At 45.8% G+C, this 23,521-nt stretch overlaps 1 protein-coding gene across 2 annotated transcripts in view; it reads left to right on the plus strand.

The window, feature by feature from the left end:
- The first annotated feature begins 26 nt into the window (after positions 1–26).
- The window catches only part of CPNE3 (copine 3), a 68,142-nt gene continuing 44,647 nt past the window's right edge, over positions 27–23,521 (plus strand). The window contains exon 1 of one of the 2 annotated variants that reach the window (XM_058668775.1): positions 27–162. The gene's annotated coding sequence lies outside the window, so the exon portion shown is untranslated. Of the gene's footprint in view, positions 163–14,226; positions 14,384–23,521 lie in introns of those variants that run through there. The other variant, XM_058668774.1, reaches the window with a different exon arrangement.

Below are 23,521 nucleotides of genomic sequence, written 5' to 3' on the forward strand. Positions count from 1 at the left end.
CCCTGCGCTCCGGCGCCCCCGACCTTTGGGTTACCAGAACAGAACTGAAAGCTCAGAAATAGACTCAAGGAAGGACGTATGCAAGAGAAGATTTGCTATTTGTGATGGTGTGCTTCCTTCCTAAGTATGGGGACACCTGGCGCTAGAGGCGCCCTTTTGGAAGTAAGTGCTTGGAAGAATTAAACCTCCCGATTTAAGGAGGGCAAAGGAAGAGACGAGACTAAAGGCCAGTGGCGAAATACCAACCGGTACAAGCAAAGCTAGTGGGAAATGGCCTTTCAAGAAGTAGATTCGTTTATTACGCTGTTTGTTCCCCCTCACTATCTTCCTATGGTCATGAAGTGCTTGTCAGAGTGGGTTTCTTCCAGAGGGAAGGAAAAGGCTTTCACTCCCTCTTCAGGGAGTCTGCAAATGAAGTACTTGCTATATAGACTACAGGAGAAGAACATTTTTAAATAGCATTCGAGGGAAGTAGTCAGTGTTAAGTCAGTTTCATTTATGTGGTACTTTTAATAGCACATAATGAATTCACACACGCTTGTATTTCCCACTACCCTTTGGCAGAAAAAAAAAATATTTTCCCAGGGTTCCAAATAAATTCGCTGCATTGCAACTCAAATATTGTAGATTTAAGCGCACGCAGCTAGGAAACATGACTGTTGTTAGAATGTTGGAATATATGTCTTCTGACTCCAAGTGAAGTGTTGTGTTTGATGTTTCAGCCTGCGTTGGTTCATGAAAGCAGCCGTCTTCCGGCAGGATTATATCACTAAACGCTCTGTTTGTATTTCTTGAGAACGCTAGCTGAGCCTGAGTTTTTTCCCTAGACTGGCTTCTCTGATCCAAAACATTCACATTTTCTCACTTGCTAGACTCAGGAAGTTTCTTTATGCCACTATTTAAGATTTCTCTGTTCTCTGCAGTCACCTTTACGTAAAAAGCATAAAAATCTATGAAACTCTGCTAGGTTTCCTAAGAGAGTATGAACTGTTTATCTTACTGTAATTATGACTAGTTTACTTTTTTTTGTCATCCACAATATGATTCTCAAAAACTAATTATTTCTGTTAATGAAGCATTGTTGGCCCCAGATGTAGGCAACTGCCTTGTACCTAGATAAGTGTTGTTAGGAGAAAAGCAGCCTGTAGCTGGTGGGCATTCTTAACCTGGTTGATGCCAAAACGTGTTAACTATACCAGTGTGCCAGCACAGTTGATTATTGAACTATGGGGAAGGCGAGGAATTCTGGGCCAGGACATGCCACCTTGACCTCCAGGTTGGGGCAACTGCAGGTTGCCCAAGGAGAAGGTCTCGGGGTATATTGGAGTGGAAGCAGCTGAGGGCGTATTTGATAAGGAAGGAATAACTTCTGGAGGTTTCCATGGACTGGGCCACTGCACTCACAGATAGGTAAGGAAGCTGAGACAGAGTGGTCCAAAGGGGTAAAACTGGAGGGCATATCTGGGTCAGGCCAAAGTACCCGTCCGTGTGGGAGACCTGGGCTGGGCTAGGTAGCATTGCCCACCACCCACTGGCTCATGCAAAAGCTGTGACTGTGGGGGGCATGCCTAGGTCACAGTACCCACCTGTGATTTTTGGAGAAGAGGGTGGGCCATGTCAGGCAGGGCCTCAGAACCCACCAGAATGCAAGAGAACCAGATCTGGGAGCATATTCTATAGAATTATGGGCTTACCTCTAGAGGACTGAAGCACACGCTGGCTTACCTGGAGAGCTGGGATTGGTGATGGGTCAAGCCAGGCTGGACCACAGAACTCACCTGAGAGGAACCCACCTGATACTCGCAGGAGCTGGGGCTGGGAGAAGGCCAGACAAGGTCTGGCTATAGTACCCACTGGCACATGTAAGGGCCAGGACTGAGGGCAGACCATGCCAAGTAGAACTGTTGTTGCCACCAGCATACATGAGATCTGGGGATGGGAGCAGACCTGGAAGGGGAACCTGGGGAACTGCCCTATCAGTTCACAGCTCCTGCTAGGGAGCACAAGAGCTGGAGCTGGGGGCAGGCCAGGCCAGGCCAGGCCAGGCCAGGCAAATCTGAAGCACTCATCAGCACTTTTGTGGGCTGGGTCTGGGAACAGGCTGGGCTGGACCAGGCCTCAGCATCTACTGGCATGTAGGAGACCAGGACAGAATGTGGACCATGTCTGGCTGGGATAAGCTGCAATGCCTACCAGGCAGAGCTGAGACAGCAGGTGGGCCATGTAATGCTATGTGAAAGCACTCAGCATGCAAAAGACTTGGAGCTGAGAACAGACCTGGTAGAGGAACTCTGGGGACTCCCCTACTGAGCTGCAGCTCCTGTTGGTGAATGCAAGAGTTGGGGCTATGGACTGACAAAGCTGGGCAAGGCTACAGTACCCATCAGCATGTCTGTGGGCTGGGTCTCCAGGTTAGCTAGCCTGGACTAGCCTCCAGCATATGCTGGTGGCAATTGTGAGAGCCAAAATGAGTGTGGGGTATCGTGGGCTAAGCTGTAGTGCCCATCAGTGCCAGGACAGTGGGCTGGTCATGTCAGTCCGGGCAACAGCACTTGCTGGTACACATGAGATCTGTTTCTGAGTGCAGGCCTGAGTCCAGTTCATGTCTTTGCAGCCCTGCTTCCCAACTAGCTCCTGCTTGTGGCCTGGGAAAGCAGTCAAGGATGGCCCAAAGCCTTGGGACCCTGCTCAGTTCCAGTCATTGCTGTCACTTGGGGAAGAACCAGCAGATGGAAGATCTCCCTTTCTGTCTCTGCTTCTCTCTGTGTATCTGACTTTCCAACGAAAATAAGTACATCTTTTTTTTTTTTTTAAAGGCAGCTGAGTTACCTGATTCTTTACCTTTTTATTCTTTGGTGTATTTGAATTTAACTGTCCCAAGTGATGGGTTTGTATGCTGATATAACTTGCTAACTTGCTAGCCTGACTTAAGTCACAGCATTTTATGTGTCTCAGGGAAGTCTCATGTGTCTTCTGTTGCCTTTATTGATTCAATTGATTTAAAAATCTGAGTCTTAAAGGAGAGCTAACTTCATTTAATTAGATCCGGCCCACATCTTTGGTTGAAAAGTTCAAATCTAACTTTTGTTTTGACCAAAATGGTTTAAATCTGACAGTTCTTTGACATCTAAAGCTCTAAAATGGAGTTTTTGACCTTGAGGCTTCTAGCTGGATCCTTGGAAGTCTCAAATGAGGAAGCTGTCAATTAAGAGAGATAATAGTTGTTGAAGTTCATTTAAATTGCGTAAAATATATTGTTGTGTTCCAAAATGATGCCAAATTTATACTGTGCTTACATAAAATTCTGATGTTTTACACAGTGGTGTTAATGGGCCACAGTTTGGAAGGGACCCGTCCTGCATGGCCTTATACCACACAAACTTGTCCTACGTGTTGTGGTGATTATGTGAGGGTATGGGGCTGCTCTTGGTCCTAGCTTCTGTGTGTGACTGTGTTGAGGGACAGCCCCCCCCCTCCCAGATCCAGACCACCAAATGTCTGAGGACCCCGAATCTCAAACGTTCTTGACTGAAAATTTTCTGGAAGTAAACTTCCTGCTGAGGTTACGGGTCACCTTGTTGAAAAAGGCGTGCCTGGATAGGTGTGAGGCATCTTCATTATCATCTTCTTTCTATTATGGCCTGAACTTAGCTGATTACTAAGTTTTGTTACATTCCTTTTCTAGTTTGATCTGTTCGTTTACCGATATTTGTTCCTGTAACTCTGGTTTACTTATCCTGTTGCCTGAGACCTGGTGATTGTTTTCCAAATTCCTTGTGATCTATCATTGGACTAACTTGCATGCTGTTGTTTAACTGGTAACTTTTATCTACCTGCTTGGCCTGCAAAAAATTGGTATAAGTTGCCCCAGAAAAATTCAATAAAGTGTGCATTGGTTCATCTAACCTTTGCATGCCCTGTATTCCAAATTTCTGTTTGGCACAGATGTCACCCCTCAAGTCCTGGTCCCCACTGGAGGGACCCCTGAGAGACTGGGTTGGCACTGGAACATGGAGCTGGCTACACTTCCTAGCACCATTCTAACCCACAACCCTGTTCTGTTCATCCTCTTTTTAGTCAGCCAAAGCTAGTAGAGGGAAAATGTGCTGGTCGAGATTGGTGAGGGATGGGGTGGGATTACATTTTTTTTATCCTACCTCAACCTGCCAGCCATTCTTTCTGTTTGAATCAGCCCTCATCCCGGTACAAAAATTAGTACCCTAAAAATGGATAGATGTGCAAAAGGAAAAAAAGTGGCTGACATGTTTGATCCTATTATCTGAAAGTATTAATAGATTTTTAGTTGGTAATTTACTGCCCAAGAGACCCAACTATACTGAAGAACCTAGATGTTTTCTGCTTTTGTGATTTCCGCCTTGCTTGCTTGGCTGGGGGCTGTGTGAACTCCAGGCCTGACAGTGCAGGACACCTGGCAGGTCACGTAGGCAGACCACTCCTCAGAAAGGAAGTACCCGGTGTTTGATAAGATTCTCTGCCCTGTAGATCATCAGTTTGTACTTTTTGAAGGTTACTTGCTTCAAGCCTACCAATAGAAGCCTGCCAACTTGCTCTTTTTGAAAGTTAACAGTTAAACTGACCAATCATGACTAAATTTTTAGCCTGAAATGTGCAAGAACCCTGTGCTGTTCAACCTCGCTCTCTTTTTTCCGCCCTGTTGTTCCTGCCGCAGGCTCAGCTGCAGCTGCCCCTCCCCTGCCCAGCCCTGCTGCGCTGGCCGGATGGCCGGGAGACCTAGGTTGGCCAGAATAAACCGCCCTTTTTGCATTAGCACCAACTTCAGACCCGATTTTCTGGGGATCTCAAAATCCGGCACAACAATGCCAGTCCACTATGAAAATTGTTTTTGGGGGAAAGAAAGCCAGGGCAATGTACAGTACAAACAGCTGCCAAGATAAACCCATTCACTGCCAAAAGCCTGGCCACTGGCGGTGAGACTGCACTGGAGGTCTCAGGAAGCGCAGATCAGAATCACAAAGCCTGTAGGCCCTTTGCTGAAGAAGCTCTTCATGGCCTGGGGTCCTTGTGGGCATTACAGGTAACACTTCGGTCCTAATGGAATGAACCCGATTGAGTCATTTTAGCTACCATCACTGTTGAACTCTCAGGCTCTCCTGCACAGATTTATTTGTCCAGAGCAAAACTCACCTTGACTCAAGAAGGTAACTGGAGCGCATGCTACCCCTGCCCCTTGGCTTTATGATGCTGTTCCAGAAGACTCAGAAGACTGCTTGCAACACCATGAGATCCGCTTCCTGTGTCTGATCTTGGACGTTCCATGGATCTTGTCCTGGCCACTCAAAGCTGTCACCCCTCCCCATATCCAGTCAAAACAGAATGTTTTATTTTCCTGTGAGATTATTTCTTGCAGGGCATTTCATTGAGTGTTTTCGTGAATGTTTTCCCCTCCCCCACCTTAGGTCATTCTACTTATTCTGGGCCCTAACAGCCAGAGGTGATTGTCATGCTGTTTGTCCTCACTACTGTCCAGCCTCCCTCCTGTGCAGTTCCCACTTGCTGCACTCAATCTCACCTTCTCACTTTTAAATAACACAAGCACCATGTCATAAAGGGTTGCTGGCTATGTCTGTCTGTCTGTCTCTCTCTTCCTCTGTTTACACTACAGTCATTATCCCACAGTTAGCCAGGATGAACACCATAGCATAACAGTTGCTAAGACAGAAAAAGGGACAGTATTTTCAGATCTAATAAGATTTTTTTTTTTCAAAAATTATCCTGCAGACCAAACAGACTGAGCCACCAGACTGTGTTGTGGGTAATCACAGCCAGGTCTCTACCTGTTCCCTGGTGGGCGTAGCTTAGAGCTCACCTGCCCTGGCCTGAGGCACAGCTTCCAGCGCTGCATTGCGGAACATGACCTCTGACATGACTGGAAGGTTAAGGGGAATAGACATACCCTCTAGCCAATCACAATGTCATTATTGGGCAGTAGAGGGAGGGGAACTGCTGGGAAGCCCTCCTGCCCCCCTTCCTTAATCTTTAAAACTTGTAGCTTGTTAATAATAAAGCAGACATTCCTCACTAGCTTTGTATGGCCAAAGAATACCGTAGCCTCACCCTAAGTGACCTTGGGGTCTGCTGGCAGATTTATACCCCTAGATTGTGTGTGGTGTATCACAACATTTCCTTATTTCAAAATCTCCATGGCCCAAAAGAAATGAAATCTGCATATAAGAAGGGGATCTGTAATCCTATATTTGCAGCAGCGCAATCTACAATAGCAAAGACATGGAAACAATCCAGATGTGTGTTCAAGGAAAAGTGGGTAAAGAAACTGTGGTACATCTACTCCATGGAATATTACTCAGCTAATAAGAAGAATACAATTATACCATTTGTAAACAGATGGTCCCAACTAGAGGCAATTAGGCTCAGTGAAATAAGTCAATCTCAAAAGAACAAATACCATGTGTTGTCTCTAATATAAGGAAGCCATCATTCAAAGTGTAATTTCAATAACCCGTTCCATATTGTTGTTGTTGTTTTTTGTTTGGTTTGTTTTTTTTTTTTTTTGCTGTATCCCGTGTGTTTTGATTTTTTTTATTTCAGTTTCATTTCTTTCGAATACTTTCTTCTCTCTTGTCGAATCCATTGCTGGCTCATGCATTACACACTGGCATCATTTTACTCAAGAGACTTTTGTGTTTCCTTTTTGTCACCCATGCATCAGTTATACAGTGGCACATTTTTTCAACTCCATGGTGCTGTAATTTTGTTGTTGTTGTTGTTGTTGCTGCTGTTGTTCTAATTCATACCGGTTGTTGACCTTATCTCATGACTTCTCATTTATGGGAATGTATAGTGATGCAATAATAGAGACTACCATATCCAGATGTGGGGATACAATGCAATATTTATCCCTGCTTCCAAATCAAAGATGGACTCGCAATGAAACTGTTGGAAATGTGTAGACAATGGGATCCTGGAATGTCTGACATTGTCTGTACCAGCAATGTTGGGTCACACTTAAATAACAGACTGATGGAATTTTGACTCCTTACGAAGGACTATACTATGTTAGCAACATGGGGAAATATTTCGCGGATGGGAGTTTGTGGGGGGAATCCTAGTCTGTATGAAATTGTACCATGTAATTCAAAAATTCAAAATAAAATTTGACAACAACAACAAAAAAGTGGTGGAATTCCATCTGGGTACTGGGTTGTGTCCCAGATGCTCAGCTTCCCATCCAGCTCCCTGTTTATGGCCTGGGATAAAGGATGGCCCAAGCTCTTGGTTCCCTGCAGCTATTTGGAAGACCTATTAAAAGCTCCTGGGTGCTGGCTTCAGATTGGCTCAGCTTCAGCCATTGTAGCCATTTTGGGAGTGAACCAGAAGATGGAAGATTTTTAGATTTTTATGTCTCTTGTCTCTGTAAATCTGATCAGCTTTTCTAATAAAAATAAATAAAACTTAAAAAAAAAATAAAGAAAGCCTTTCATCCTTACTCAGTTACTAACTGCTCATTCTTAACCAAGGCCCCCTTTTGCGCAAGAGCCCCCTCCTGAGTCTGTTGTACAAACATTATCCTGTCTCTTCATTCTGTAAGTTTACCTTTCAAATAAAAATAAATAAGCCTTTTTTTTTAAATGTGTGTTTGTTAGAACATCACGCCTGAACCCCCAGGCCTAATGAAATTGGGTGCAGATAGCCAATCTAAAGGCTAGTGAAATGTTTACTGCTCTGGAAAGCTCCACACCTGGGGATTCCAAACTGCTGAGACAATGCCTTGTGAACTTCACAAAGGAGCCATTCCCTACATTTCCTACTCAGCTTATCAGGGTTGAGTGGGACTCTGCACTTGTTCTCACAAGCTGCTCAAGGAGAGACTCTGCTGCCTGCTAAAGTAGAATGAAGCCTACTTTCTAACTCCTTGTTTTTTGCCCAGGCATGCTAAATCCCTATTCTCTCTTTACTTCCCCTTTCTAAAATGAAGTTTTCTTAATGTAGAGAAAACTCACTCACCTTTGAATCCTGAAATCCTGAAAGCTAACATTACACTCCAATTCTTTTTTTTCCTACTGTTATCTATTTTGAGTATAGATTATAGATATCATGACTATTTGTTGTAAGAAATAGTTCTCAGGCCAAGATGGAGGAGCAGGCTATGCTGGGCAAGGGCTTAGCACCTGCTGGCATGTGTGAAATCTGGGTCTGGGAGTGGACCAAGTGGGGGAACCTGGGAAACTTCCCTCGTGGGTCATAGCTCCTGCTGGTGAGCATGTGTTCCAGGCCTGGAATGTTGGGCAGGCTGGGTAAGGTAGCTCCAACTGTTGGCTATTGCGTAGGTTAGTTTTGGAGTGGGGCAGGCTGGGCAGGCTGAGCAAACCTTAGCTCAGTGGCAAGTGCAGAGACCAGGCTGGAGCACAATTCATGCTGAGCTAGGGTGTCACACCTGCCAGCTTGCGTGAGGCAGGATGGGAGCAGACTGAGCAGTTCCAGGTTGCAGCATCTGCCAGTGAGAGTTGGAACTTGGGGCAGACCAGGTCAGGCCAAGCTACAGCATCCAAAGGCAAAAACCATGACAGATGAGGGACTATGCCAAGCTGGGTCGGAGTGACCACTGGCACATGTAAGATCTATAGCTGGGACAAACTTGGTTGGGAAGCTAAGGGGACACACTGATGTTTGTGAGAACCAGGGTGGGTGTAGGAAGGGCTAGGCTAGGTCTCTGCCCCTGCTGAGCCTTGTGTGAGCTGTGTCTGGGTATAGACCAGGCTAGGCTAGGCTGTAACACCCAACAGTGAAAACCAGAATGGGTGAAGGCCAGTCAGGAAAGGCCACTGTTCCTGCTTGGACAGGAAGTCAACTAACTAATGCTGGTTCATGGACCCACTGGTGTATGAGAGATATGGCATTGGGAGAGGTTCTGATGGACGAGCTTGGGAAACTCCTGTGTTAAGACACAGTCCTTCCAGGTGAGTGCCCACGACAGAGCAGCCCAGACCAGGCCAGGGAATAGTACGTACCAGCATATATTTGGCCCAGGTCAGGGGTGAACCAGGTTGGGTCAGTTCACATTACCTGCTGGCAAATCTGAGCACCAGAATGGAGTGTGGGTTGGGCCCGGTTCAGTTGCATCACATGCCAGTTCACATGAGGGCCAGGACTAAGGGCCAGCTGGTCTGGGGTAGGCTGTAGTCTGCATCATCATGACCTAGAATTGGGGGTGGGCTGGTCTGGGCTAGGATATACCATCCACTGGCAAAAGCCAAGGTGAGGCAGGTCATGCCTGACTGGGCCACAACACCTAACCAGCAAGGGCAAGGGGGCAAAGCTGGTAGTGGGGCTGCATGGGGTTCACCTGCTGGACCACCAGTACCACTGGAGAGCGTGAGCTGGGATGAGGGCAGACCAGACCGGGCAGAGCTACAATGCCTGTTGACCTCGTGTGGGCTGGATCGGGGCAAGCCAGGCTGAACTGACTGTTCCTATTGGTGCAAGCATAAGTCAGAGTAAATGTGGATTGGTTGGGCTTTGCTGCCGCATCAGCTAGCAGATGCTGGCATGGAGTGCAAATTCTGTTAAGTTACACAACCACCTGGAGAGTGCATGATCCAGCAGTGGGAGTGGGCCTAGTAGGGAAACAGTGGGCATCTCCCTCTTGGTTTGCCACTCCCACCAGTGTACATGAAACCAGAATTGGGGCAGGCATAGCTGGACAGAGAGTGGCACCCTTTGGCAGGTGTGTGGGCTAGATTGTGGGGCTGGTTGGGTTGAACTAGGCCTCAATGCCCATTGATATGTATGAGAGCTGAATGGGATGTGGAACAGACGGGACAAGTCTGCTGTATATACTGGCAGGCATGGGAACTAGGGTAGGGGGCAGGCCTGGTGGGGGTTATCGTGGGTCTCTCTGACCAGGCTGCAACTCCCACTGGTTTGTGTGAGGGCAGGGTGTGTGGTGGGCAGGATCTGGCTGAGCTCCAACACCCATTGGTTTGTGTAGAAGATGGGCTGGAGGCAGAACTGACACAGGCTCAGCTTTGACACATGCACTCCACGGTTAGACCATGAAACCTGCACTTCTCTTTATGGTTGGAGTTCTGAGTCCAGCAGTTCAATTGGAGGGATACCCAAAGAATCTTTGTCTGAAGTGGTCCCAGACCTGATTCTTGTGCTTACCTGTACAGCATCCGGCATGGTCGTCGCCTCAATCAGCTAATGCACATACTGGTGGTTGCAATTGCTGGGTCAGTACAGAAGACATATCTTATCAACCAAGATCAGCGGAAACTATCTTACGAATTTTGATTTTTTTGTTATTTCACCTCTTTGAAACATTTGCTTCTGATTACATTTTTCAGTGACTCATAGATCATACAGTAGCATCTTTTTTTTCAAGAAGGTTCTTGATTTTCTTTTTTTTTTAAAGATTTATTCATTTTTATTATAGCCAGATATACACAGAGGAGGAGAGACAGAGAGGAAGATCTTCCGTCCAATGATTCACTCCCCAAGTGAGCTGCAACGGACCAGTGTGCGCCGATCCGAAGCCGGGAACCTGGAACCTCCTCCAGGTCTCCCACACGGGTGCAGTGTCCCAATGCATTGGGCCGTCCTCAACTGCTTTCCCAGGCCACAAGCAGGGAGCTGGATGGGAAGTGGAGCTGCCGGGATTAGAACCGGCGCCCATATGGGATCCCGGGGCTTTCAAGGCGAGGACCTTAGCCGCTAGGCCACGCTGCCGGGCCCAGGTTCTGGATTTTCTTTTTCATTTCTTCAGTGACACATTAGTCATTCAGTAGCATTTTTTTAAAAAAATGATTTATTTATTTTTGTTGCAAAGTCAGATATACAGAGAGGAGGAGAAACAGAGAGGAAGCTCTTTTGTCCAATGCTTCACTCCCCAAGTGATCTCAATGGCCACAGCTGAGCCGATCTGAAGCCAGGAGCCAAAAGCTTCTTCCAGGTCTCCCACATCGGTGCAGGGTCCCAAGGCTTTGGGCCGTCCTCGACTGCTTTCCCAGGCCACAAACAGGGAGCTTGGATGGGAAGTGGGGTCGCTGGGATCAAAACTAGTATCCATATGGGGTCCTGGCTCATTCAAGGAGAGGACTTATACCATGGCGCCGGGCCCAGTAGCATGTTATTTAACTTCATGGCGTTTTAATTTCTTTTTTCCGGGCCCGGCGGCGTGGCCTAGCAGCTAAAGTCCTCTCCTTGAATGTCCCGGGATCCCATATGGGCGCCGGTTCTAATCCCGGCAGCTCCACTTCCCATCCAGCTCCCTGCTTGTGGCCTGGGAAAGCAGTTGAGGACGGCCCAATGCATTGGGACACTGCACCCGCGTGGGAGACCCGGAAGAGGTTCCTGGTCCCGGCATCAGATTGGCGCGCACCGGCCTGTTGCGGCTCACTTGGGGAGTGAATCATCGGATGGAAGATCTTCCTCTCTGTCTCTCCTCCTCTCTGTGTATCCGGCTTTCAAATAATAATAAAATCTTAAAAAAAAAAAAAAATTTCTTTTTTCCTTCCTGTTGTTGATTTTCTTCTGCAGCTTTTATTTAAGGATGAACAGTAACTGTGTAATGGAGACTATCATACCCACTAGCATCCTATTTAACTTCATGGCATTGTAAATTTCTGTTTTTCTTCCTGTTGTTGAATTTGTAGTGTGGCTTTTCATTTAAGGGGATGGATAGTAACTGTGTAATGGAGACTATCATATCCAGATGTGAGGATACAATGCAGTATGTATCTCTACTTCCAGACCAAAGATGGACTCCCAATGAAACTATTTACTGTATCTTGACAATATGATGTTGTACTCTGCCATTGTCCATGCCTTCAATGATAGACATATGACTGTTGATGAAGAACTATTCTATAGTAATGATATAGGGGAACTCAGTGGGGAGGGAACTTGGAGAGGGGGTAAGGGAAATCCCAGGGCCTATGGAACTGTATCATAAAATGACAATAAAATAATAGAAGGTCTATAAAAAATAATAATTGAAGGAAGAAAAAAAGTTCTGAAGGTCAGGTATAGACTATGCATTCTTTAATTTTGAAACATCAATCAAATTAGTGGTGCCAGAGAGACTTCATTTGAATATAAAAATGGCATACAAGTAAAATCATCCATTTCACCAAAATAAAAAATAAAACATCCTCTCACGTCCCAATGTACTCCACCCTCATGCAGGCTTTGTTTCTCTAGTTCGAATTGTTAGATTTCTTCTTGCCTTTGCCCCTGTTGTCATTCTCCTGCCCCCAGATCTTTGCACGATTGGTTCCTTAGTTTTTATGTCACGGATGAACTATTACTACTCTAGGGGCCTGTTGTGACTTCTGATCCAAATAGACCCCATTACTCATAGCTCTCCATCTCCTCACTGTCTGCCAGTTTCCTCATGGACTTAGGACAGCTTGAATCCCCTTTTGTCTATAGTAATTCATGTGTTATTTCCTCCTCCCCTTGGATAGATGTCACTTCCTATCTTGCTCATTGATTTATTATAAGCCTGGAACAATGCTTGTCCAGTAGCTGATACTCAGGATCTATTTGTAGGATCACGGAACAAATCCTCAATTTGCAGCAATATAGTTGTTTTTAAAATGGGTAGTTTGGGGGCCTGCATGTTGGCTCAACAGGCTAATCCTATGCCTTGTAGTGCCAGCATTGCACATGGGTGCTGGCTTGTGTCCAGCTTGTTTTACTTCTGTTCTGCTCCCTGCTTCTGTCCTGGGGTAAGGCAGTGGAGAACAACCCAGGTCTTTGGGACCTAGAACCCATGCAGGAGACCCAGAAGAAGTTCCTGTCGCCTGGGTTGGGATTACCTCAGCTCCAGCTGTTGTGGCATTTGGAAGTGAATCAGCAGATGGAAGAGCTTTTTCTCCTTGTGTCACCTACTTTGTAAATTTGCCTTTCCAAAAATAAATAAATCTTAAAAAAAGGAAATTTCCCATTTTAAAAATAAAAGAATTTAAAAAGTTTAGTTTGCAGTTTTTGGAATACGAGTGAAGTCTTTTTTATTTTTTAAGATTTATTTGTTTTTATTGCAAAGTCAGATATACAGAGAGGAGGAGAGACAGAGAGGAAGATCTTCCATCTGATGACTCATTCCCCAAGTGAGCCGCAACGGCTGGAGCTGAGCCTATCCGAAGTCAGGAGCCTGGCAGCTTGGTGGGGCCGGTGCTGCAGGAGCGGCGGGGGCGGAGGGGAAGGGGCAGCTGGACGTGGAGCTGCTATCACTATTTTCATATTGAGAGGTTCTCTCGGTTCAGATACAGTATGAATGTCCTCTATTATTTAAATCACTTTATTCTCGGTAGTGTTGTAGTGCAGCGAATTAAACCTCTGACTGCAATCTTTTTTTGGTTAATTATACTTATTTTTGATGATAGCTGATTAAGGTGATTAGGGTCAAGGTGCTACAGGAAGGTGGGTGAGATCACCATCTCCACATTCTCATTTTTTCCCCTTTCTGTATCTGGGGGAAGTGGGGAGACAAGAAGAAAAGCCAAACTCAGCCTCCCAAACGCCTCTGCACCCTGGGATGGACAGCTACCCAACACCACCCCAGGGCCCGATGTGGGGCATTCTCTGAGCGTCCTGCTCATGAGATTTCCATAGTTCAACAGTTCTGGAGTACTGCCAATCTTGCCATTCCAAGCACGATGAAATCTCTCCAGAATCCACTGGTTGACATAGTCCACCCTAGAGTCTACGTTTGCCCAGATGTTCACTGCAATGTCCTCATCTTATGTGGGCACCGGTTTAAGTGTCTGCTACTCTGCTTTCCATGCAGCTCCCTGCTCATGCCTCTGTTCTCGCCACCCAAGAGGGAGTCGGGGATGGAGTTTCTGAATCTAAACTGTGACCATTTGGAAAGTGAACCAGCAGGTGGAAGATCTTTTGCTCTGTCATTCACTTTCTTTGTAAATTTTGCCTTTAAACTATAAATATTACTTCATGGTTGGCTCATTTTGGTGCCCCCCCCTCCCCCCCAAACCGACATTAATGTCTGAAGTCAAGTTCTAGTTTTCGGTGAGCGAGTGACCCCTGCTGCATCCCTTAAGCAAGCCTCCGCCTGGCTGAGGCTAGGGTGGGCGCAGCTCCGGGCGGAGGGAGAGGGCTGTGCGCTGTAGCCCCTGGCCCTGCACCCCGTCCCAGGCCCGCCGGGTCCCAGCACCCCGCCCCTTGCTCTGCCAGTCTCCTGCACCCCGCCCCTGGCCCTCCCAGTCCCTAGAACCACGCCCCAGCATTCCGCCCCTGACCCGCCCAGCCCCTCTGCCCAGACTGCCCCAGGTTCCTGACGATTCCGGGCTTCTCCGACTACCCTGGGAACGCTGGCGGCTTCGTCCCCACCCTCGCTGGACCTACACCCGAAGGCTGGCAGGTGAGTGCAGGACTCGGCCTGCCCCGGGGAGGTGTGGCGCGGCCTGGGCACCCGACTGGTTGCCCGGGCTGGAGAGGAGTCCCGGCTTGGAGAATCTGGGCCTGGCGGCTCGGTTCGGGCCGGGTGCTGCACGAGCGGCGGGGGGCGGCTGGACGTGCGGCCGCCGCCCCGCAGGGCCGAGGCCTGGTGAGGCCTCCAGGAGGAACGGCGGCTCGGCGCCCGAGGTGGGCCGCGCGGCAACGCCCGGGCCTGGCGCCCCTGCACCTGGGCTGGGGGTGCCCGGACCCGCCGGCCTCCCCGGGGCGGGGACCGGGGATGCATCCACCGCGGCGCGCGGCGGGGGAAGTGAGTGCCGGAGGGCGCGCGAGCAGGAGCCGCAGGTAGGCTGAGAAAGGGTGACTTCCGAGTAGACTGAGAGCTTGTGAGAAGGCGTGCCCTCGCAGCTCCTGTTCCGGCTCCAGCTGCCAAATTCTTCTGCCCAGTGTTTTGGGGCGTTGCATTAGTTTTGCATGCCAGCACCTCCCGGACATATTTAAACCACCGTTAATGTTGCGCTTGGTAATCACTGGCAAAATTTGCTTTTCTTTATTGCCTTTTCGGGGCTGCCCTTGTATCTGCTCATCAAATGGAGGGAAGGGTAGCATTGAACACAGTGGTTACCGAGTACAACGCACTTAAGCAACTGGCCTAGACAGTTTTTGTATATTAGCCCACTGAAGACAAAATCACACACTTCAGTGGTTCTGTTATTACGTGTTCTGACTCAGAAAGCCAGACCGAATAATTTATCATATCAACAAGTGGTCGGGATAAGGTTAGAGTTGGAATTCGGGTCTGTATGATTTTAGGGCACAGGCTTCATGGATTAATGTAAAATACCATTACTGTTAGGTGTAAGGTGGAGAGCTAGGTTTCCAGTCGGTGCTTGGGGGTTGATTGGCTCTGTGACTTTCAGAGGATACCTAATTGTTTAAGGGTCTTGTTCTGCGTTTGTGAACTGAACATAAAAATTGGATGTCACAGGGCTGTAAGGAGGATTGAATATGTTCATGTCTGCAAACCGCTTAGCAAGGCACCTGGCGCCTAGTGGCCAGCTGCGTCTAGCTACATGCATTGTGCTGTGGTCATTAATTGGGAGTCAGCTGGCTTCGGCTGTGGAGTGCTGCCAGGCAGAGCCAAACAACTGAGGCAGACCTGGCACATAGGTAGAGGGAAGTGGCAGAGGACAGAGACCATACGCTGGCACGTGGAGGGACGCAAAGTCTGACTACTTTTGGCCACTCTGATGAGCTTCAGAAGGATGGGTCTCTGTCCCTGGACCCCAGTGAGGCTCCTTGAAGGTGAAGGGAAACTGTTTCTGAATCTTGCAGCTTGAAAGGCGCCTGAGAGAGACTTCACACTAGACTGCAGTTCCCTTGCAGGGTTTCTCCTCTCAGGTCTGGCCCCTGAAGAAGCGATTCCAAGAAGGGGAAAATAAAATAATTCTTTGCCTAATGACCAGACACCTCTCGTGATTCCAGCTGCCACTGTGAGCACTTTATAGAAAATCACCTCAGTTCCACATATGCTTAAAGCAACTTCGCGGGTATGCACTTAAAAGATGTTTCTGTATGCCACAAGGCTGTCATGACTGCCCTGTTTTGCTTGTGGTGCCTGGTCAGATACCCTGTTCTTACTGTATCCGGGCTCTGTCAATTGTTGGTCCAGCATTATCCATGATTTTCTTGGCCTTTTATTTAGGTGTCATTATTAGGACTTTTTTCCCCCCAACTATTAGAATTTTTCTCTTCTTTTGTACACATTCTTTAGTCAGTGAATGTAGGCCTGTCAGCAAAACTAAGGACATTAGTTCATATGTACAATGTGATTACATGACATTTTGACCTTCTGAGATGGACAATGAGCCACCCCACCAAAGTGCACCACAGCGTGTTATTTCAGGTAGCTCTTGGCAAGGATTAATGCCACTTTTGGTAGTTCTCTATAAGCATGGGAACTCCTTTAGCACACCCACTAGTGTCTTTACCCTGAAGTTGGATCTCCTTCTCACCAATGTTCTTGCTTCTGTTGATTGCTAACCAGGTTAAAATACAAAGAAGCAGGTGGCATCCTAAGTTGAATATTTATCAGGAGATTGGTTGGGAAGGAGGTTTAAATTGCCACTTGAAAGTACAGTATCATAGATTATATTTACCTACATTGTGTAAGTTTGATAATGATAATCAAAAGCTGATATTATATATACATTTTGATAAGAGTCTGATAACTACATTTAGCTGATTATAATGACTTAAATATATTTGAATAAGGTTGGAGAGGAAATTATATATTTTTTGAGATGCAATTAATTCTTTTAATATATAACAACATACCAGTATGCAATCATAACTTAAAAATTAGTCTGTGTAATTATCAAATTTGCCAATATGCATTAGGTAGATAGCATTTTCAAATACTCTTGCAAAATAGCAGGAAATACTATGTAATCTAGTCAATAATTTTGAAATACACTTTTCCTAAATGGGTGTGTTATTTCTGGTTCCTGTGAGAATTGCTAAAGCAACACTGTGGTTGCAATATGCACTGTCATCAGACTACCTTAATTTTTTTGAGCTCTTGTGGTCTGCATTCTCCAAGCCTGTTAACTTGAAGGTGGCAGGTCTTCAGTGTTAAAACGGGTATCTGCAACCGGGAAGAGGAACTTGCTTGTCCACATTGTCATCTGTTTAGGAGTCAAAATTTTTAAACAAGAAGTGAAAATGAAAAACCTGTTTCCTGATGGTGTTGTCAAAGTTTCTAAGTATCTGAACTTGCATCCATCTTCACAATTTTTGGCTTCCTTGTGCTGCTTTACTTCTCTCTTTAGCCCTCACTACCACCTGGCATGCCATGCTTTCCTGCTTTGTTTTTCTTGTTGTTGATCTTCCTTTGGTGGGAGCTGGTGAAGGCAGGGATGTTTATTTGCTTCATGGTTCACTCTCCAGAACTTTAGAGTAGTCCTCGGCTCATAGTGCGTGATCTCAAAGTATTTATTGCATGGATGTGGCAAGTAAACTGTTCATGATTGGGAAGAGGGTTTGCCAGAAAAGTAAAGCAGTTAAAATATATGAATTTAACAACCATGAAATAAATACTCTTGAAATCAGAAAATGTCCCAGCAACCCGTAGTCTTTGCTCAATATGTAATCTGTAAATCCTAAGAACAAGTTGCAGCTCAAGAGAATTGTTCATCATGAGCTAGAGGGGGCAGAGTACCAAGATGTGAAATGATTGTCTTGCCCAGTTGAACAGTGTACGAGGAGAAAGGGAGCCCTGTTTTGGAAAGCATGTGGTTAGAGTTGGATCATAGCAGATACCAAGTCAGGTGAGATGTTCTGAAGACACATGCAGTTCATTCACTGAAGGTGGAAGGGCCTTGAAGGGGTCCGAAGGGTGTGAGACCCTTGAGGGACTTCAGTCACAGCAGGTTGATGTGCTTGAATGGACAGTCCAGCCCACTGCCTGTACAGCTGGTCAGCAGCTTTACTGAATGCTTTTCAATAGAGCATCCCGAGATTTCCCGTTACGGGATGCAGCCCTGGTTTTAATTGAAGATAAATGATGCTTCATTTGGAGAAGTATAGCCAGCTTGGCCAAGTGCATGTTTGTTGATGTACATTACCAAGCCTTTTGAGAATTTAATAAGAATTCCAAGCAAAGGTACCCAACTAGTGAAAAATATTTTTTCTTGGTCCTGGGAAATGGGTACTGAATTTGGAAAGATCCTTTTATTATCTGTTAAGTATTTTAAGCCTGCTTTCCCAGGTACACCAGCAGGAACTGAATAAGAAGTAGACCAACCAGGCACTGAACCACTGCTCTTATGGGATGCTGATGTTGCAAGCAGAGGCCTGACCCGCTGCATCACAACTCAAACCCTTAGCGCCACTTTTTATTAAATTCCACTTACAGTATAAGTAAATTAGAGTCATAGAACCTCAATTTGGAGAGATTTCTTTTTTTTTTGGATTTTTTTTTCTTTAATATTCATTTATTCATTAATTACATTGCATTACATGACTGGGATTCCCCCCCTTCACCCCAAACCCTTCCCCCATCATGAATTCCTTCACCTTGATGCATAACCCAATTTGGAGAGATTTCAAGAGATTCTTAAAAGGATCGACCCAAAGCTTAGATTGAAATTAAAGAAACCTGAGAGAAGTTGTATGATTTGTCCACATGCCCACCCTGTTCTGTGTCTAATGCAGAACCAGAGTCTATTTAAAAAATTTTTAAGTTATTATTATTATTTTTTGAGAGTCAGAAACAGAGAAAGGGCTGCCATCCACGGGCTGTTACCAGATGCCTGCAGTGGGCAGGGCTGGGACAGGGTCCACGCTGGAAGCTAGGAAGCAAGCCAGGTGTCCCACGCAGTGGCAGAAACCCAACCACTGAGCCAACATTGTGCCTCGGTGCACTCTCAGGAGGCTGGAATCCTGAAGCAGAGCCATCAAACCAAGTCTTCTAATACAGAATGTGGGCATCCCAATCACCTTTCTAACCTATCCCAGCGCCCAGTAAACTCCTGATTCTTCCTTTCACATAAAAAAGATCATGATGTTTTCTGTTTTGTGTGCCTTTTTTTTTCTTCTTTACCTAAGTCACCACCTCTATTTCTAGTATCTAAGAAAAAAAAGGAAAATCTCCATTCTCAAGGTTATTTTCTTATCAAGTACAGGACAAGATCAGTTGAAATCCCTTTTAATGTGATTGTTTTGGTTTCAGAACCTGGCTGCTCAGTGCAGTATGTTCCTAAGAGTGAATGTTAGGACTTAAAGATGCTCCTAAACTAATCGCATGGTTGACATGTGTGTGGAGACATCCCAGCAAAGAGAAGATGCTATCTTCTCCTTTAGTAATTTACCACCTAATGGGCTATAGTGGAGGAGGAACTGCTATGAGGTAAATAGAAACTATTCTACCTCCTCCACTTCCGTGACAAACTCCTCATTATGCTTCTGATGTATTACCATGTGCTGCCTCAAATTGTAAAAGTCCCATTTGATTATTGATTTATGTCAAACTGAATATTACGTTTGATACGCTAGGGAACAAGCCCAAGCAGATCAGCTAGAGAATGTTTCTGTTATGTACTAATTGTTAGAGTGTTTAGCATCCTCAGGGCACATTGATACAAGCAACAAACCTGGCCTCTTGCCTGACACTGCCATTTACTAGCTTGATGATGTTGGGTAAGTAGTTGTTTTTTGAAACACTCTTTTTCTTTCTCCTAATTGGCACCATTCATTGTTTTTGATAAATTAGCAATGTACCAACATTATCTATAAATTCTGGGGCAATCAAAGCAGATACTCGAGTGTTTAACATTAGAGTCATACTTAGGACATGAAACAGCATATTGTAATCCTTGTCCTGCCCAACTCTCAGGATTTTTGTAATTTTCAGAGATAATATTAATTAAGAACTCTGCAAAAATTGTAAAGAAAAAAGTCACAGGTGTCAATTTAATAAAAATAAAAATTTATTTCAAAGAGTTACAGGAAGAGAGAGAGGGAGAGACAAAGACAGAGAAGGAGAGAAAGATAGCTTTCATCCACTGGTCCATTTCCCAAATGACTGGATGGCCAGGGCTATGCCAGCCAAAGCCAGGAATCTATGCACTCGGACCACCTTTTGGTGCTTTCCCAGGTGCATTAGCAGGGAACTGGACAGGAAATGGAGCAGCTGAGTCTCAAGGTACCTGGATGAGATGCCTATATCGCAGGTAGTGGCTTAAGGTGCTATGCCACAATGCTGGTCCTTAGAAACCGCCTTTTGTTTTTCCCTGTTTTTCCCACTCCTTCTCCTACTTCCTTGAGAAAAACAAAGCCACCAGTCAGTGGCAACGTGGATATAAACCTTTTATGGTGAAATATAATTTTAATCTTCAGTAACAGTACAATTCTATTCCAGGGACCTCTTCTGCCTATAAACATAATTTTATATGATTATTTATTTGAATGTATGCACAGATAGCTGAACATTTGTTTTGCTTTTGCTTCCTGCGCTCTATTTTCTTTTTTAATACCTAAAAGGTAGTCATTAATAATTATTCAATGAATGGATTGTCCCAATATGATGACACTGAGCGCCAAGGTGTTTTATGGCTCTACTAACCTTCGCATAATAATGGGTACACAGTAATACATACACTGTGCACTTGACCTCAGACCCTTCAGTACATGGCAGCTCTTGGCTTTGGGGCACATTGTTTTTGGAAGGGGAGGTCTGTCACTGTTCTGAGAATACTGTTTGGGAAACCCTGCATATTGTGTTGACTGCTGCTGTTGCTGGGCCTGCTCCAGCTGCCCCAAGGTTGCCCTGGCTGACTTTCAGCCAAGGCCATGCAGGATGTGCTGTGAAATAGCAGCTGGTGAGTCATGTTGTAAGAACCAAGAGGAACAGGCCCGGCGGTGTGGCCTAGCAGCTAAAGTCCTTGCCTTGAACGCCCCGGGATCCCATATGGGTGCCGGTCCCATATGGGCGCCGGTTCTAATCCCGGCAGCTCCACTTCCCATCCAGCTCCCTGCTTGTGGCCTGGGAAAGCAGTTGAGGACGGCCCAGGGCATTGGGACACTGCACCCGCGTGGGAGACCCGGAAGAGGTTCCAGGTTCCCGGCTTTGGATCGGCGCACACCGACCGTTGCGGCTCACTTGGGGAGTGAATCATCGGACGGAAGATCTTCCTCTCTGTCTCTCCTCCTCTGTGTATATCTGGCTGTAATAAGATGAATAAACCTTAAAAAAAAAAAAAAGAACCAAGAGGAACCTCTAAATGTGTTTATAAATGTAGACCAACTATCTCATTTGGTTGCTAAAGACCAGGAAATTTACTAAAGGTAGTACTAGGTGGAAGTAAATTTTTCCTCTCAAGTGCTTTAGCATAAACATTGAATCACAGACGCTAGTGTGGTCAACCTTTCCTTTTGCAATAACGACACCAACCAGAAAGATAAACAAGGGGCCTGTGTTGTGGTTGTAGTGAGTTAAACCTTGCCTGCATGCCTGAATCCCATAAGAGAGTTGGTTTGAGCCCTAACTGCTCCACTTCCAATCTAGTTCCCTGCTAATGTTGTTGGGCCCAAGTCCTTGAACCCCATACCCACATAAGAGACTCAGAGGAAGTTCCTTGCTTCTGCCTGGCCCAGCTCTAGCTGTTGTGGCCCTTTAAGGGAGTAATGATGACCTGGGTTATCTCTTTCTCCTTGTCTATCTCTGTAAGTCTTCCTTTCAAACAAATAAATAAAACCTTCAAAAAGGAGAGAAAGATAAAAACAAGCCTTTGTAAGGGAATTTAGGAGATTTTCTGTAGTCTAGGTGGACTATTTTGTTGAGTAAATTTTGTGTAAATCCAAAGAAAAGTACTTTATTTTTTACTGCTTAAATAATCTAGTCTGAGAAACACAGTCGTTCAAGCCCATGGACCATCTAATGGATGGGGAATATGTGACACTTGTCAGGTACCATTGTGCTCTCCATTTCATAGTTGAGGAAGTTAGTTTTTGTGTTATTTGTTTTTCCAGGAAGGCTAGGGATAAGTATGAGCTTCCCTATGACTTCTAGGCTTAGTTTATTGCATTATCCTAGGCCCTGGGGAAGTGGTAATTTGTTTACTGCTTAAATTTGATAAAATCATGATGTGATTAGAAGGAATGGAAAGACCTATTAAGAGACTATGAAAATACAAGTGGGAGATGGGAAGGCCTAATGCGCAGTAAAGACTCTGAGCATAAGGGAGGGTCTGCAACTCCAAGTTTGAGAATTGAGGGTATAGTAGGCAGAAACTCTGTGACAGATTTACTGAATAAATCTCAGAGTAGGTTGAGTGTTTAGAGGGTGATGGAAAAAGAGGAAGGAGACCTGTAGGATTTCCAACTAAGGTGACCCTCGTTCAGTTCTGTACGTCGGACCCCCACTTCATATACTGTATTGATTTTCAATTTCTTTGAATTATTGGTATTATAATGTTGACTCAGAAAAGTTAGGGTGATGAATTTGAGCCAACGTTTCTTCAGCCAGGTTCTGCTGCCTAATCTAGCGACCGTTTCTATCCTTTCCTACTGTTAAAATATTCCTTATTATTACTTTTTTAATTTGGGAGAGGGAGAACACTCCCATATTCTGGCTCACTTCACAAAAAGCGGCAATGGATTGGACTGATACAATCCAGGTCTCCCTCATGGAGCCAGGGGCTCAAGCACTTGAACCATCACCACTGCCTCCTCTGGTTTGGGTTAACAGACCTGAGTTGGTATCTAACCCAGGCACTTCCATGTGAGACTTGGGCATCTTGAGAGCTTGTTTGGAGGTTCTAGCAGGGGAGTACAGCTACTCATATACCCTTGACCCAAAACCAGTCCTGCTCCTCTAGCGGGGGGGGATGGTGGTCCTCTTTGACTGAGCACACAGCTTCGGGAAGGACGCACATGTAGCAGTGAGGGAGGAAGATGATACCTGTCTGGCCAGCCAGATCAGCCAAATCAATCCTGCCGATCAATGGGGTGACAGATGTTGCAGCCAGATCTCCCTCACATCCAAGACTTGGGCATCTTAATCCAGGTCTTAACTGGCATGTTAAGCATCTATCCTTCTTCCTACTTTTGGGGGACCAAAATATATAGAATTATTTTTTTTAAAGATTTATTTATTTTTATTGGAAAGGCAGATATACAGAGAGGAGGAGAAACAGAGAGGAAAATCTTCTGTCTGATGATTCACTCCCCAAGTGATCTCAATGGCCAAAGCTGAGCTAATTTGAAGCCAGGGGCCAAGAGCCTCTTCCAGGCCTCCCACATAGGTGCAGGGTCCCAAGGCTTTGGGCCGTCCTTCACCGCCCTCCCAGGCCACAAGCAGGGAGCTTGGATGGGAAGCAGGGCCGCTGGGACATGAACTGGTGCCTATATAGGATCCTGGTGCATGCAAGGCGAGCACTTAGCCACCAGACTGCTGCACTGGGCCCTAGAATCATTCTTTAGGCCTGATACATTCACTCCTACCCCTGGTCACTCATTCTAGTAAAACTTATTTCTTATTTAAAAGCATACAAAACATAAGTTTTATTTCTCCCTTCTAATTTGTGGATAAGATATCCTTTTG

This window comes from Ochotona princeps, chromosome 9 (assembly GCF_030435755.1).
Source record: "Ochotona princeps isolate mOchPri1 chromosome 9, mOchPri1.hap1, whole genome shotgun sequence".
Taxonomy (NCBI): domain Eukaryota; kingdom Metazoa; phylum Chordata; class Mammalia; order Lagomorpha; family Ochotonidae; genus Ochotona; species Ochotona princeps.